The sequence below is a fragment of the Carassius auratus genome, chromosome 13, assembly GCF_003368295.1.
Source record: "Carassius auratus strain Wakin chromosome 13, ASM336829v1, whole genome shotgun sequence".
Taxonomy (NCBI): Eukaryota; Metazoa; Chordata; class Actinopteri; order Cypriniformes; family Cyprinidae; genus Carassius; species Carassius auratus.
The window spans coordinates 22,428,744-22,442,548 of record NC_039255.1 but is presented as its reverse complement, the minus strand read 5'-3'; the positions used below and the strand labels follow the sequence as shown (position 1 = coordinate 22,442,548).

The following is a 13,805-nucleotide window of genomic DNA, read 5'->3' as shown; positions in this document are numbered from 1 at the left end:
ATTTTGTCCCTTTGTAAAAGCTGGCTAACTTAATGCAGGATAAATGAAATGCTTTCAAAACCATGAACAAAGCTAACGAATTAATGAATTAATGAATAAGTAAGTAGTAAGTAAGTTAATTAATTAAATGTTAGAGGTTCTGCAGAAAGAATGCAGAAGTTTTTGTACTTTTTGTTTGGAGCATCAGAGCAAAAAACATGGACATGTGTGAGAATGTTACAAGCAATTGAGTGTACGGGTGCAGTAACTCCTGAATTATTTCATCCCATAACTTGTCCTGGTGAAGTTTAATGGGCTGTTTAAAACTATTTCCTTACTATCAAAAATATAATTAAAAAAATAAATAAAACAATGGCCCATAAAGCAGGAGACACATTCAAAATGGAAAGGTGAAATTGATACTAACTGTCTTCCTCAGCAACCTTAACCTCTTGTATAAATAATATGTTGAATTGTCCAGACTCTAACGGGTTAAATCAATTAAATGAACTGTGGTAGCATTTGTGATAACCATGTATTATTGTTTTAATGCATTATTCTTTATTTAGAGTTGACACATCTTTCATTCTTTTCTTTCTGTGTTAAACGTTATAATTCGCTTCCTACACTAGTTATGTAAACTTCCACTGAAATACATCATTTCATTCATAAGAAAACCTTATATAGAAATATAGAAATGTGTTGTTCAGGTATTGCAAATGTGAGCACAATGTCAAAATTACATGTTTGAAATGTAAAATCTTACCAGACTGAGAGCTAAATTTATAGTGCGAATACAAAAAGGAAGTGAAAGTTATGTGGCCAAGTATGCAAACCTATACTCCAAATTTGTGCTCTGCATTTAACCCATCCAGTGAGTAGTGAACACACACACACACACACATCCAGTGAATAGTGAACACACATTATATTAAACCACACATTTTCTTTGCAAGGAGAAAACAGGTTAAACTAGAAATGCTAAGTTCAGATCTTAGATAAAAAATTTTAAGCTGGAAGTGCACACATAGAGTAACATAAGAGTGACTTCTGCCAAGAGCAAAACAAACAGATGAAGCTTCACAGCATGATTATTTTTTTATTTATATACTTTGTTTCATTATCTGCTAAATATATTAGCATTCAGCACAAGCAGTCTGAAAGACACATTTGTAATTTTCATGTATAAGTAATCTGAGCACTTGTGGTTGCAGATTAGCTGTTGAACAGATTTGACGGCCTTGTCACTATGAATTTTCTGTAAATTGAGAGGATAACTCCTTCTTCTTGTGCCACAAGTGGGCATCTCTTTAGCTTCCCTGGGATCTCTAAATGGCTGGATATTGAGCCTATTAGAAAAGTGAGAGGTTTCAAACCGAAGTAGGTTATGCAAAGTCAGATTAAGTGAGTTTTTAACTATTTTTTAAAGAAATAGTTTGCTCTTTGACCAACACATAATACTTTTAACACTAAAACAGGAAGAGAGCATTTTTTATTTTTATTTTTATTTGTGTATTTTTTTTTAAGAAAGGCTACAAAAATCAGTAGGCAAGCTAAATGAGACATTAATTCAGAGCTCTGAACAATAGCTGCAGTTTCAGAATGCAGGGTGTCTGGTGGAAGAGGAGAAGGAGTGTGTCAGTACATGTCAAGGAGTCAAAACTGAAAAGCATTCTGAAAAATAGCTTAAACTGAAATGAACCCACAGCCCACCAGAGTTATTTCTGTTGTCACGTTATTTCATCACTTCAGCTTATTTGCAATGCACCATCACCCTGACTGCTCCTCTGCCCCATTATTTACTGACTGTCTCTCGCTTTTACATATAAAACACTATCATACCTTCCTTCACTGATTTTAAAAGCAAAACTAGAGAGATGGGTTTCAGAAAAAAAACAAAAAACAAAAAAAAAAATATATATATATATTAATTTTAAATTGGTCAACAGTTTTGTGAATATCACTTTCTCTGGGGAAATTGTGCTGTTTTTGTCAATGCATATATTTGAGCCATTCTGTAAATCTAGAACAATGTAATCTACATTGCTAAAAAAAAAAAAAAAAAAAAAAAAAAAAAAAAAGACTTCTGGTATGTACAAGCTACCTGAAGACATTTTCCAGACAGTGAGTGTAGACATGTCACATGAACACTGCAATTGTTGGGTTTGACAGCCTATTCAAAAAGTAAACAGTTCTGTATTTAAATGTAAGGCATGGATGTGTCCTGATGGACAGTGCATACTTTCTTTTGTGACACTTATGTGTCACAGTTTCACAGGAAGAACATTACCTAGAGAGGGAGCTGTAGAGTATTATATTATTCATACAGCCTACTAAACGTAAGTGTCTAGGACAGTAGGATACCATACAACACACACATGGGTCAAAAACATTTTTGCAAAAAATGTCCACGAGTTACAAGCCAAATTATATATATAAGTAGTATATGGCAAGTGAGCAAATTTGCCTTTTTAATTGTTGGGAAATGGTAAGGTGCTAAAAACCCATTCATGGTTGTTTACTTGTTCGTAACAGACACATTTTTTGTCACTGAACTATACACATATTTGTTACAACTGTGAGATTGAGGAAATGCAGTTTGTTTCTTATCATAATAGTGTTTTTACAAGAATATTCTCGTATGTCGTTGACAGTCTGTAGTAAGCTCTCTAGTCAGTAACGTTAGCATGAAACAGCACGGTATGCTAATATATCCTGATAGCACATGATGCATTATTGGCATTTCAATACGTATCATTGAATGCATATAACACCAGCAAAATCGAAGAAAATAATTTTAACTAACGTTACCCTATTAAATTGATATAGCGTACGTTAACGTTTCTACTGCATATGTGCAACGTTAGCGAAAACAAGTGATATATAAACAACAGGCTGTAAGAAATTGCAACGATCAGTAGCACCATCAGAATATAATTTTCGTCCTTTAACTAACAAATACCCAAGTCGCAGTGAAAACGTATTTAGAAACACAGAGCAAAATGACAGAGTTTGAGATTATATATCTGATTACAGCCAATGTGAGCGAAGCTCCAGTGGCGCAATCGGTTAGCGCGCGGTACTTATACAGCAGTACATTGCAGAGCCATGCCGAGGTTGTGAGTTCGAGCCTCACCTGGAGCAGTGTTTTTGTCATGTTGCAAAAATAAAAAAAGGTACTTGTAAATGCAACATTGTCATAGCAGTTGAATAATAGGCATGTCTATTAGTGTAAATAGTCTGTGATATGGGGAGTCAAACGATCAATGTGATATAGCCTTTACGGACTTAAAATGTCATAAAGAAAGTATTTGAATTTGCATTTTTTTGTATTTTTTACCTACATGACTTTTTTTTTTACTTATATATGATAAATAAAGTGTTCAGAGGTTTTATCTGTGTAACCCAGTAATTTGATATTTTAATTTATTAACGTCTTTATACGTTTCATAGCTTGCTTTCTGTGTACAGGATTTCAGTCGAATTGATTGTAGTACCTCCGTCTGAACAACAGGTAGCAGTCTAAGATCATCTAAAAGACATCTTGTGGACATCTTGTTAACACTTAACACTTAGACACATCAGCTGGAGGGTTCTTCATGTCTCTCTCGCTCGCTCGATTTATCACTTCATATAGTTCCTTTCTGTTCACTTTAACAATTAATCTTGGAAATCCACTGTTTGCACTTTTTTACTAAACGCATTATTTTAACTTTTTACTAAACGCATTAATTAAACTTTTTACTAAACGCATTATTTTAACTTTCAGTAAGTTCACCAAAAAATAAAGAACAACAAAATACAATAAAAAACGTTTAGATTTGAGATCTAACCTTTGTTATTATTATTATTATTATTATTATTATTATTATTATTATTATTATTATTATTATTATTATTATTATTTTCTTTCTTATGAAAGGTAAATTCCGTGACAATGTCCAAACATATGGATTGGTAAACCTCATCAAAACTAAGTTTTATAATCTCATCTCCTCATCTTTAGGCCCTGTTTGCACGTGGTACTAACATCTCAGGTGATCCGATCAAAGTTGGTCAGGACTAAATGCTAGTGTGAATGGTCAGTCACATTCACGAAATGGTTAAAAACCACTTCACATTTTTGGTATAGACATTAAACAAAAACATATGCTTTTATAAAGACATCAGGTGTAAATGGAGACTATGCTGCTAGTCAAAATTACTGCCCTCATATCTGTTTCTTTACTTTTATCTACGCATCACAGTTCAAATGAGACGGCCCTTCAGGGTAAGATGTTTCTAAGAAAAATCCAAACATCAGATGTGTCAGGCTGGCTTCATTCCACACTTGATCTTGATGGTACAGATACGGTCTTTGGCCTGACTTTTAACATTTATGTTGGAAGAATCAACATGTTATTATATACCAAAATCTGGGATCCAAGCCAAATCTGATGCTTTCTGTGGGAAGATTCTTACTCACAGTTGGCTGGTCTCATACGCTGAAATCTGATTAGTTAATTTTTGATAACAGGAATAGATAATGTGATTCAAACACAAAGCCAAGAGCCTGGCGGGTTTACCGTTATGAATCTGATAAGACACCCTGTGGGAGAATGTGTCAGCAGATCTGGCCTGGAGAGACAGCCGAGGACAATTGACCATCAGCCTGCGATCCTCAACTAACCCCTATCACCCATGTACACTCACTCGCTTCAAATTTGTTATCACTGTGAATTAAGTGAGTACAATTCATAGAATTGACTTGGAAAGGACAGACCCTTGCTGATACATAATGACCTGTAGCCTGCTGAGGGATTTCGCCTCCCTTTGTTGAGCGGCCCGCTAAGCAGCACTGGAGGCCAAGGGGCAATTATCATGAGATCAGCTGAAAACAAGGTCAAGTTGGAGAAAGAAGCAGCCTTTCGGGGAGACACAACATCAGGACGGGGCATTGACCTTCCTCTCTGGAATGAGCCGTGACCGCAATTCACTAGTTTCCATGAATTTCCATGAGAAGTGCTGTAACATTTTACACAAGAAAGAAAGATCATTCATCGCTGAAGGTCATTCAGCTGAATTTTTAGCAGCTGTTAGTCTTAACAGAGTTACATTTAATGTCATCATAAAGCACAGATAATTTGATCTCAAAGACACTCATGTCCATGATAAATTGCATCTTCGGTTATTTTCAGCAACATTCAAAAACTGAAGTTCATTGAGGAAAAAGAAGAGTTACCACAGTTATCTAGGTCATGTACACACTAGAATAGGACACTTGAGGCGTTTTTGTCAGAAACGGTTCTTTGCTCATACTTGCCCTCTGTCAGTGGAACCTCAACTGAATCTGTCATTGACATGCTCTGTCTACACTCGTGGTGTTTTTTTTTTTTTTTTTCATGGAAGTGTACACCAACTATAGTTTTAGAAACAGTGAGCAGGCCAAACACACAATCATCACCACAATGCTTTCGACTGTCCAAACATTGCCAGTGATATTTTTCTTAATTTCTTTCTTTGACCTCAAATTTCATTCGTCAAACACCTGCCTACCATGGCTGCTTGAACAGGGCTAAGGGCAGATTAATGTATTTTGGGGTAAAACACACATATGTCTCTGGTTAAAACAAAAAAGCTGTGCATTGTGACACATCATTGGCTCAGTGCTATGTACTGTGAGCCTTAGGCAATGCTCATTATAGTAGAAGACATAATTATTGTCATTACTGTGGCTGTTCTCTCTCTCTCTCTCTCTCTCTCTCTCTCTCTCTCTCTCTCTCTCTCTCTCCCTGTCTTTTTTTTCACACACCATTTTCCTCCAGGCAGGTTGATGATTAAGGGTTTGTAAGCCTGGCAAGGGGAAGTGATGTCACCTTATTTGGCATGTTAGACAACAGATCAAGTTACATTACTTTTCTCATGAAGATTGCAGTGGTTTGACAGGATTTATAACCATAATTATTTAACCATCATCAGCGTTTAAAAAAAAAAAAAAAAAAAAAAAACGCTCTTTTTCTTCACCCTTCAGTTTCTTTACATCTAAATGCTTCACTACTTTTCTAACTATTTTAGAAAATACCAGGACTGTGACTTCTTGAATGCTCACATCAATATGCTTTCTACAGTCTTGAAGTGTGCTTGATTGCAGGTCTGAAAAGTACTACAGGAGATTCGAGTATGAAACTGGGGTGGAGTGCGTGAAGAATTGATTTCTTTCACAGAATGACGATGATGGCTGTCCACAGATCTTGAGCAGTAACTAAATATTTGGTGAAGATGGATGAGCCAAGTGAGCTCTCGTGGGTGGGGGTAAGGGTCTGGTCTGGTATCAGCCCCTGTCCCCCTACATCTCTTTAGCCTTATGTCTCCAACAGACTGTTCTTCTGCTAGGTCCGTTTAGCCTTTTCTGAAATTTACAGCTAATCTTCATATTCCTATGAACAAAGTCCATTGCAGAAATAGCATAGCTTCTGTGTTAGTGTCATTAAAAAAATATGCTAATGATCCTGTCTGTATATTCCCCATGCCTATAAGCTGTATTTTTTGTATAATAGTTTTTTTTTTTTTTTCTTTGGGGGTGGGGTTGTTTATGACTGTCTCATATGTGCCTAGATTCAGGTCCATTTAACAATAAATCTGTTTGTGCAATTTCCATTGTTTTATCAGCCAGACCAAAGATTGTATCCTCCTTCCTTTTCTACCCTATCCCGTGTCAGCTTACAAAAACGAATGCTTCCTGACCACATCCACTGGACCCACTGCCCATCCAGATACATGGGTATGAATAATGAGGTCTCACTGGAGGTGCTGTTTGACTTATGGAAATTCAGGGCACACAACATTTGAGAAGTGTCCATGTGGTGGTCCAAAACATTATACTTCTCTTTTTATCTAAATCAAAATGTGAGCATTTGTAATGGCTTATTTATTTTATTTTTCTAATAACCTTTGGTGCTTAATGTAACCAAACTGTTGGTCATTCATTCATATCAAAATATCACTAATATACAAATTTACCTATTGTATATCTTAGCATTGCATTAGTTCAGACAGGCCACATCAGTCAAGCTCGCATCAGCTGATAGTCAGCTGTTCCTGACATGTACCAATCAAGTTTTGACACTTATCACATCGGTCCATTTAAATTCCATTCTCCAGCCTCTATACCATTGCTGCTTGCAAATCAACTCCCTCCTCCAACTCCAATTTCACCTAACCAAACGGGAAATCTAATCCTATTTATTTTCTTCTTCTCTCTTTCTTCTTTGTAAATAGTTCACTATATTGCAAGCTTTCTCTATCATGTATTTTGTGTTTTCTATAACTCATGTAAATTGTGAACTGTAGTCATTTATGCATATATACTGGTCTGCTCTCTCTGCTTGGTCCAAACATGACTTCATATCAATCCAGGCGTGGGGAGTTTTGCCCGAAACAGAACTATACTAACTTTATGCTACTGTAAATACAGGTGCATCTAAAAAAATTGAAAATTTTATTAAATTGTAATTTAATAAAAAAAAAAAAAAAACTTTCTTATATTCTAGATTCATTGCACACTAACTGAAATATTTAAAGAGTTGTTTTTGTTTTAATTCTGATAGTTATGACTTACAGCTTAGGAAGATTAAAAATTCAGTATCTCAAAAAAAAAAAAAACCCAGTGTTTATACTCGAAATCTAATCAAGCTCAAAATGGAATATTCTTTTTTTTTTTTTGAGATACTGAATTTAAAATTTTCCTAAGCTGTAAGTTGTAACCATCAGGATTTAAAATAATTAAAAAAATCTTGAAATATTTCAGTTTGCGTGCAATGCATCTAGAATATAAGAACGTTTTTTTTTATTTTTTATTATTATTATTATTATTAAATTACAAAAAATAAAGACCTTTTCCATGATATTCTATTTTTTTTTTTAGATGCACCTGTAATTGTATTAAACATACTTTGACGAAGTGGACTTGACTGAACTGTCATTTTTGCAAGTGTACCACAACATCCTGTAGCATTTGATAATAAGTGATTTAATACTGGAAGAACCTGCGTGGATGACTTATAGCATTGTGTACTGTGCCCTCAGAGAAAGCAGTGGTGTAGACATGGCGTGGGAGTAGACAGTGGTCTACAGCAAATGTATGCCTCTGATACTACTTAAAGTTAGGCCGCCAGGGGGTTGCTTTATGGGCTAAGCAGGTTGGATCTTTCAAAGTCCTGGTTATCTTGCCCCGTGGATATGTCAAGGCCAGTATGCCTGATCTCCTAGGAGGTGATGACAGTGCCTCTCAGTTCAAATGCGTCTTTAGGGAGATCCTGGCAATGAAAGATTTTCAGAGCAAACTCCAATTTTAGACAAAACACTTTAGAATATGTTCCTTTGCTTCTTCAACTTGAAGTCTGTATTATATCTTGTAATCCACTGAATAAAAACTTCAGAATAAGTTATTGGTGGACGTGGTGTTTATTTTTCCACTAGTTATGAGCTACTACTAGTTAAACATTTTGCCGTTTTGCTTTTGATTGGTTGTCTGCAATGTCATGTTGCATATGTCAGTGCATGCAAATCTGTGTTAGTACTCTCATCACTGTCAAAATCTAGTAATACAACTGTACATCATTTCCTCTGAATGTTATGAAACCCTTCATATTAGCTTGCATGTAGCTCTCTTCAGCCTGCTGTATTTCCATCTGTGTCTATTTTTCAAACGTAAACCATGCTGGGTTTTAATGGTGTACTAAAGGGAAAAGGCATGAATGGCCCATTCAGTCAGTTCTCGTATGCTGTAACACTGCAGGAGAGTAAGCCAACTGTATGTAATCTTGACAGAGGGTGAGGCTGCCCCCCTCCCCATAGTGCCAAAATCCATGCCAGACTCTGATCCAGAACTAGGGGGTTGACATCATTCCCTCAAGACATCCAGACATGTTATTGCTGCCATTCCAGAACTCTTTGCTTGGGCTGAGCAAACAACTTGGACGACTTCACAAGGGCCCTGTCATTCAGACAGCAAAGTACTCCAATAGGGCTACACTAGCAAGGCGTTGAGTAAGGGGACTTGTGGCTTTTGAAGTTTGGCTGTTAAACTATCGCATTTTATCTCCATGAGAAGCTATTAATTATAGGCACTGTAAGAGCTCTAAACCTGTACATCCCAAATTGAATGGTTGCATTGGCAAAATGGGGAAAAAGACTTGAAAAGTATAAAGATTATCCATATAATTTATACAAACACAGAAAATTGAGACTTTGTTACAGTAAATGTTGGTTCAGGTGCAACCTCCCCAATGGAGCTTTCATTTTGTGAGTTAAGGCCAAGTTTGCTTTGAGGCTCTCAAATATTAATATTCAAAATATCTGTATTACTTTTTTTATTATTGGTCTCATTGTGCATGATGCTGATACACTGTAAAAAAAAAAAAAAAAAAAAAAAAAAAAAAAAAGGTACATGAGGCATCATAGATCAGTGTTTCATAACCCTGTCTCTGAGGTGCATTCCAACACTACATATTTTCAAACTCTTTCTTATCAAATTCAGCTTATCAGTTCATTAATAGTGACACCAATACCTAAAATTAAGGGGGGTAGATAAAGTATACATCAAAAATGTGTACCGTAAGCTTGCCTTTAGGAACAAAGTTTGCTAGGTACTCTTTGGAGAACCTCAAGGTACCATTCTGAAGGTTTCTCAAATATATGTACTCATCGCAATGATGAAGTTTCTGTAGGAGATCACTTTTAAAATTCAAAAGACCATTTGCTCTTCCATTACCCATGATTTACGGTTTAGAGCACTAAATTATACTGAAGTATTTCTTTTTTCATTCTTTCTGGCCTACCAGTGGAAAGGTAGATGGATCAGTTAAAAGCAGAAGGGATTACTGAAAACCACTGTAACGTGTACACATTGCTTAGTGATGCAGGAATGATGCATCAATGTGTGCCCAGATCTCTTCAAACTGCTCCAGCGTTGTCTGTCTCGAGCTCTGTGTACTCTGTACTCGCGGCCAAGATTAGCAGAGAGCTTTATAGAGGCTGCTCGCACCTCTGGCCCCATCTCACACATTCCTTTGTCCATGAACAAACGCAACTCAGTCTATTAACACAAGCTAGTCTTTGAGTTCTTCTGTAGCCACATCTTTGTAAGGGAAGCCATGATGGTAACCTTTGCACCTGAAAGCTTAATGTGTCTGGGCTTGATTTGTATTCATTTTTTTGTAGCTGAAGGTCCCTGAAGGAACCACTACCCATGTGTTATTTTCAGAGCAGCAAAACCAACACAAGCTGATAACCAGTGTGCTACAGCTTGGGTTCAAGGTCGACTCTTGCCCAGGCCCAAATGGCTGGTTTGTACTGCATTTGATCCTGTTTAATCCAGGCAAGCAAGGCTCATTTGAGCTCATTTGGCTTTCTTTGCCGGAGCCCCTCTCAACACATGGATCTACACTTGCCAATACACGGATAGTCACACACACAAACTATATGAACACTCAACACTGTAAAATCAAACTGATCAGAGTGGTTTGAGAATCAGCCACAACTTAATAAGGAGTGACATTTCTTCAGTGTCCCAGGTTCGGCTTCTTTCGTGGGTTGCTTCAATCACACAATGACCTTGTTTAACTTATTCCATGTCAAGTAGCTTTCCCATTTGACAGCATGTTGTACCTGACTCACTGTTATACTTAAGAACAGTCTCCAACAGAGCCACAGAACTTCGGGTTTCTGTGAAGTGGTCAGTGGATGCAGTTTAAATGTATTCAAAGATTTGTGGAAATGAAGAGGTAACAAAACCGTAACCCACTAGGCTGTTTTGATTTTTGCAAATGGAGCCACATTTGAAATTCATTTCCGAAACCATGTTCAGTCTTTTATGTGAGTCAGTCTTTCACAGCAGAGAGAGAGAGAGAGAGAGAGAGAGAGAGAGAGAGAGATAGAGAGAAATGGCCTGCTTTGTCGTCTTTTGGTGGGAAAAGACTTATGAAACATAAAAACTGTTTATGGATTATTTTAGTAGATTTGTAGGCATTTTAGTAAATGATATTAAGACTGAGTTGGGTTCAGTTGAATTAAATATTCAGATGTCTCATAACAACAAACATAAAGATCGATTTCTGTATTCATTTTGTTTCCTGTCAATGTTGAGACATGCAACAAATTGTGTCGTAGTATAATGAGAATAATTCTAGACAGTTTTCTTTAATGATAAATGTATGTGGAGTGGTGTAGTCAGACTGGATCTGATTACTAGTAGGGATGGCTGGGAGGCTTTGGCGGTGAAACGCTGTCTCAATCGTGCATTCCATGTTGAAACAAAGCACAACTGCTCTGCTTGCTGGGACTGGCTGAGTTCTCTCATGTTTGTGTGTGTGTGTTAGGTGAATTGAGCAAGTATGCATGTGGGAGATGTGCTGCATGTAAGGCTTAGTCATTCCTGGCTGGGCTGTTCAATCTGAGGCATTGCATGGCTACCTCAAGGCACAAGACATCTGCACCATAGCTTTCTTTTAAAAATAGTTTTGTTAAAGAAAAAGCACAAAGGGCTACAAAAAAGAAAAAGAAAAAAATAATAATTTAATGCTAGAATAAATGGGAAAGACACACATCTCCTTAAAATCATGATGAAGACATGAGGGATGTGATCCACCTGGTTCAAGAGAACTTTATTATGCTTATTAAAAGTAATTCCAGGCAAGATCCAGGATTCTTGCTCTCTAAAATGTGCTTGAACAGTGCAAATAAAGACTGTGCCAACATGCAACAGTACATAACCTGCTTTCCCATAGGAAAGAAAACAATTCAGAGGTTAAATGGAGAGCAAAGTGAAGTATTGCATCTCAATTGTTTCTCATAGGAAAAGACCACAGTAATGTCATGCATGTCTCCTCTAGAGTTTAAGAGTTTACATCTTAACCATAACTCAGCTCGAATTGACCAAGATACCAAAGTATGCAGTCAAAAGTCTGAAATCTCATTATGAACTCGAAACATTTGTCATCAAATTCTCCCAAGAGTTGCATCATAGTATGAATTAAAAAGTGTTTTATTCATTTGAGCATCCAGACAAGCTCAACACCATCACTGGCTCAATGAATGGTATGAGTTTGGGGTGTGACTATCTATTTGTCTGACCAATTGCAGTGTTTGTAAATTGATTTATACTTAATTTTAGTTCTTAATCTTAATCTTATTTTTATTTTTATTTTATTTATTTATTTTTGTTTGTTAAATGACACCATACATGCAGCATTTAATTATTTTGCTTAGAAGATTTCAAGGAGTTGTCAGGCTGAGAAATATGGAGGTCATAGTGTATATCTATGAAGCTGCCAGCATGCCATCAGGAAATCGGATACAATTGTAAAATGCAGCTCTTTAAGAACAAACAGCTGTGTGCCCTTCCAGCTTCCTCCATCAGCTACGCTGCGGTGGAAAATTCCACTCCCATCCTTATCGGTCCACACATCTGCCATGTCCTCAGCCGCAGCTAGGTTCAGCTTAACACCTCACAGACATTCACAGTGGCCCTGTCACTCACCCTTGGCTCCTGGTTCACACACACCTGCATAAGGGCCTTGGCTTGTGTGTTTTTCCAAGGCCTCTCTGATCCAAACTACAGAATTCCCATGCTGAAAAATATGTAATGTTATGTTGTGTGAATATTTCCTTACAGTGTTTGTGCCAAGTAGGATTTCCTAGATCACTATTCGTTCTGCAGCCAGTTGGTTTTAGGGTGACGTTTTGAGTAAGGCTAAGCTAGTTCTTTAAATAACCTTTTGTTAGGAAGTTGTGGCCTAATGGTTAGAGAGTTGGACTTGTAATCCAAAGGTTGTGAGTTTGAGTCTTGGGCTGGCAGGAATTGTAAGTGGAGGGAGTGAATATACAGTGGTCCCTCCGCCCTCAATATGATGACTGAGTTGCCCTTGAACAAGGCATTGAACTGCTCCCTGGGTGCTGCAGCATAAATGGCTGCCCACTGCTGTGTTTGTGCACTTTGAATGAGTTAAATGCAGAGCATGAATTCTGTGTATGGGTCACCATACTTGGCTGTATGTCACTTATGTCACTTATGTCAAAAACTGATTTTTGATTTTGCTGCACCCTCTCTGTCGATCTGACTGTCTTGGGGTGGCAATAAAAAACTCTGGAAGTTTGATCTGTAGTTTTAAGAAAAACCTGGGTGCTGTCAAAAGTGTGCCAGATAATGAAAAATTAGTTTTGCATGATCCTTTGGAACAATTAAAAGAAAATCTGGGTCCAAGTAGTACATAGCACATATATTGAAAATGTACATACACTACTGACATGAAAATTGAAACTTCAAAAGATTTTCCTACACATCAGGATGAAAAGCTGTTTTTAGAAGCTTTGTTTTGAATTGTGCATCATCTCCTTTTTTCTCCTCTGTGCTTTAACCGGTAAATAGCTTTCAGACTTGCACAGAATATCTACCTCACCCACTTTGATTTACTATGGAAAGGAAATAACATTAACCGGCAGGGTTTGTTTACTATACTTTGTATGGAAAATCTTTCAGGGATGTTAAGGAAGTGGGTGTAGCTCCATGGAGATTGTATTTTATGAGGCTGCAAATGTAGGGGAGTGGGGTTTCAAGCTTCAGGTGAGGTTTGAGCTCTGTGGGTGGGGCAGAATTCTCTTGTAGTTGAGAGGCAATGCTTTTTGAAGATGCTTATCCCTGTATCAAAACCTCAATTACATGAAAGTAGGCAATAATATACCTACTTTAATTAATGCTTTCTTACCACAGGAAAATTCCCCAGCAGGATGAATTTCTAGTGGCTTGCTATCTGATTTAGGGCTTCTGTCTCTGGTTTTCCCCCTGTAAT

General features: G+C 37.1%; 1 non-coding gene across 1 annotated transcript; it reads left to right on the top strand.

Moving 5' to 3' along the window:
- The first annotated feature begins 3,029 nt into the window (after positions 1-3,029).
- Positions 3,030-3,123, top strand: trnai-uau (transfer RNA isoleucine (anticodon UAU)). Its single transcript has 2 exons — positions 3,030-3,067; positions 3,088-3,123. It is a non-coding gene; the product is annotated as a tRNA-Ile (tRNA).
- The last annotated feature ends 10,682 nt before the right edge of the window (positions 3,124-13,805 follow it).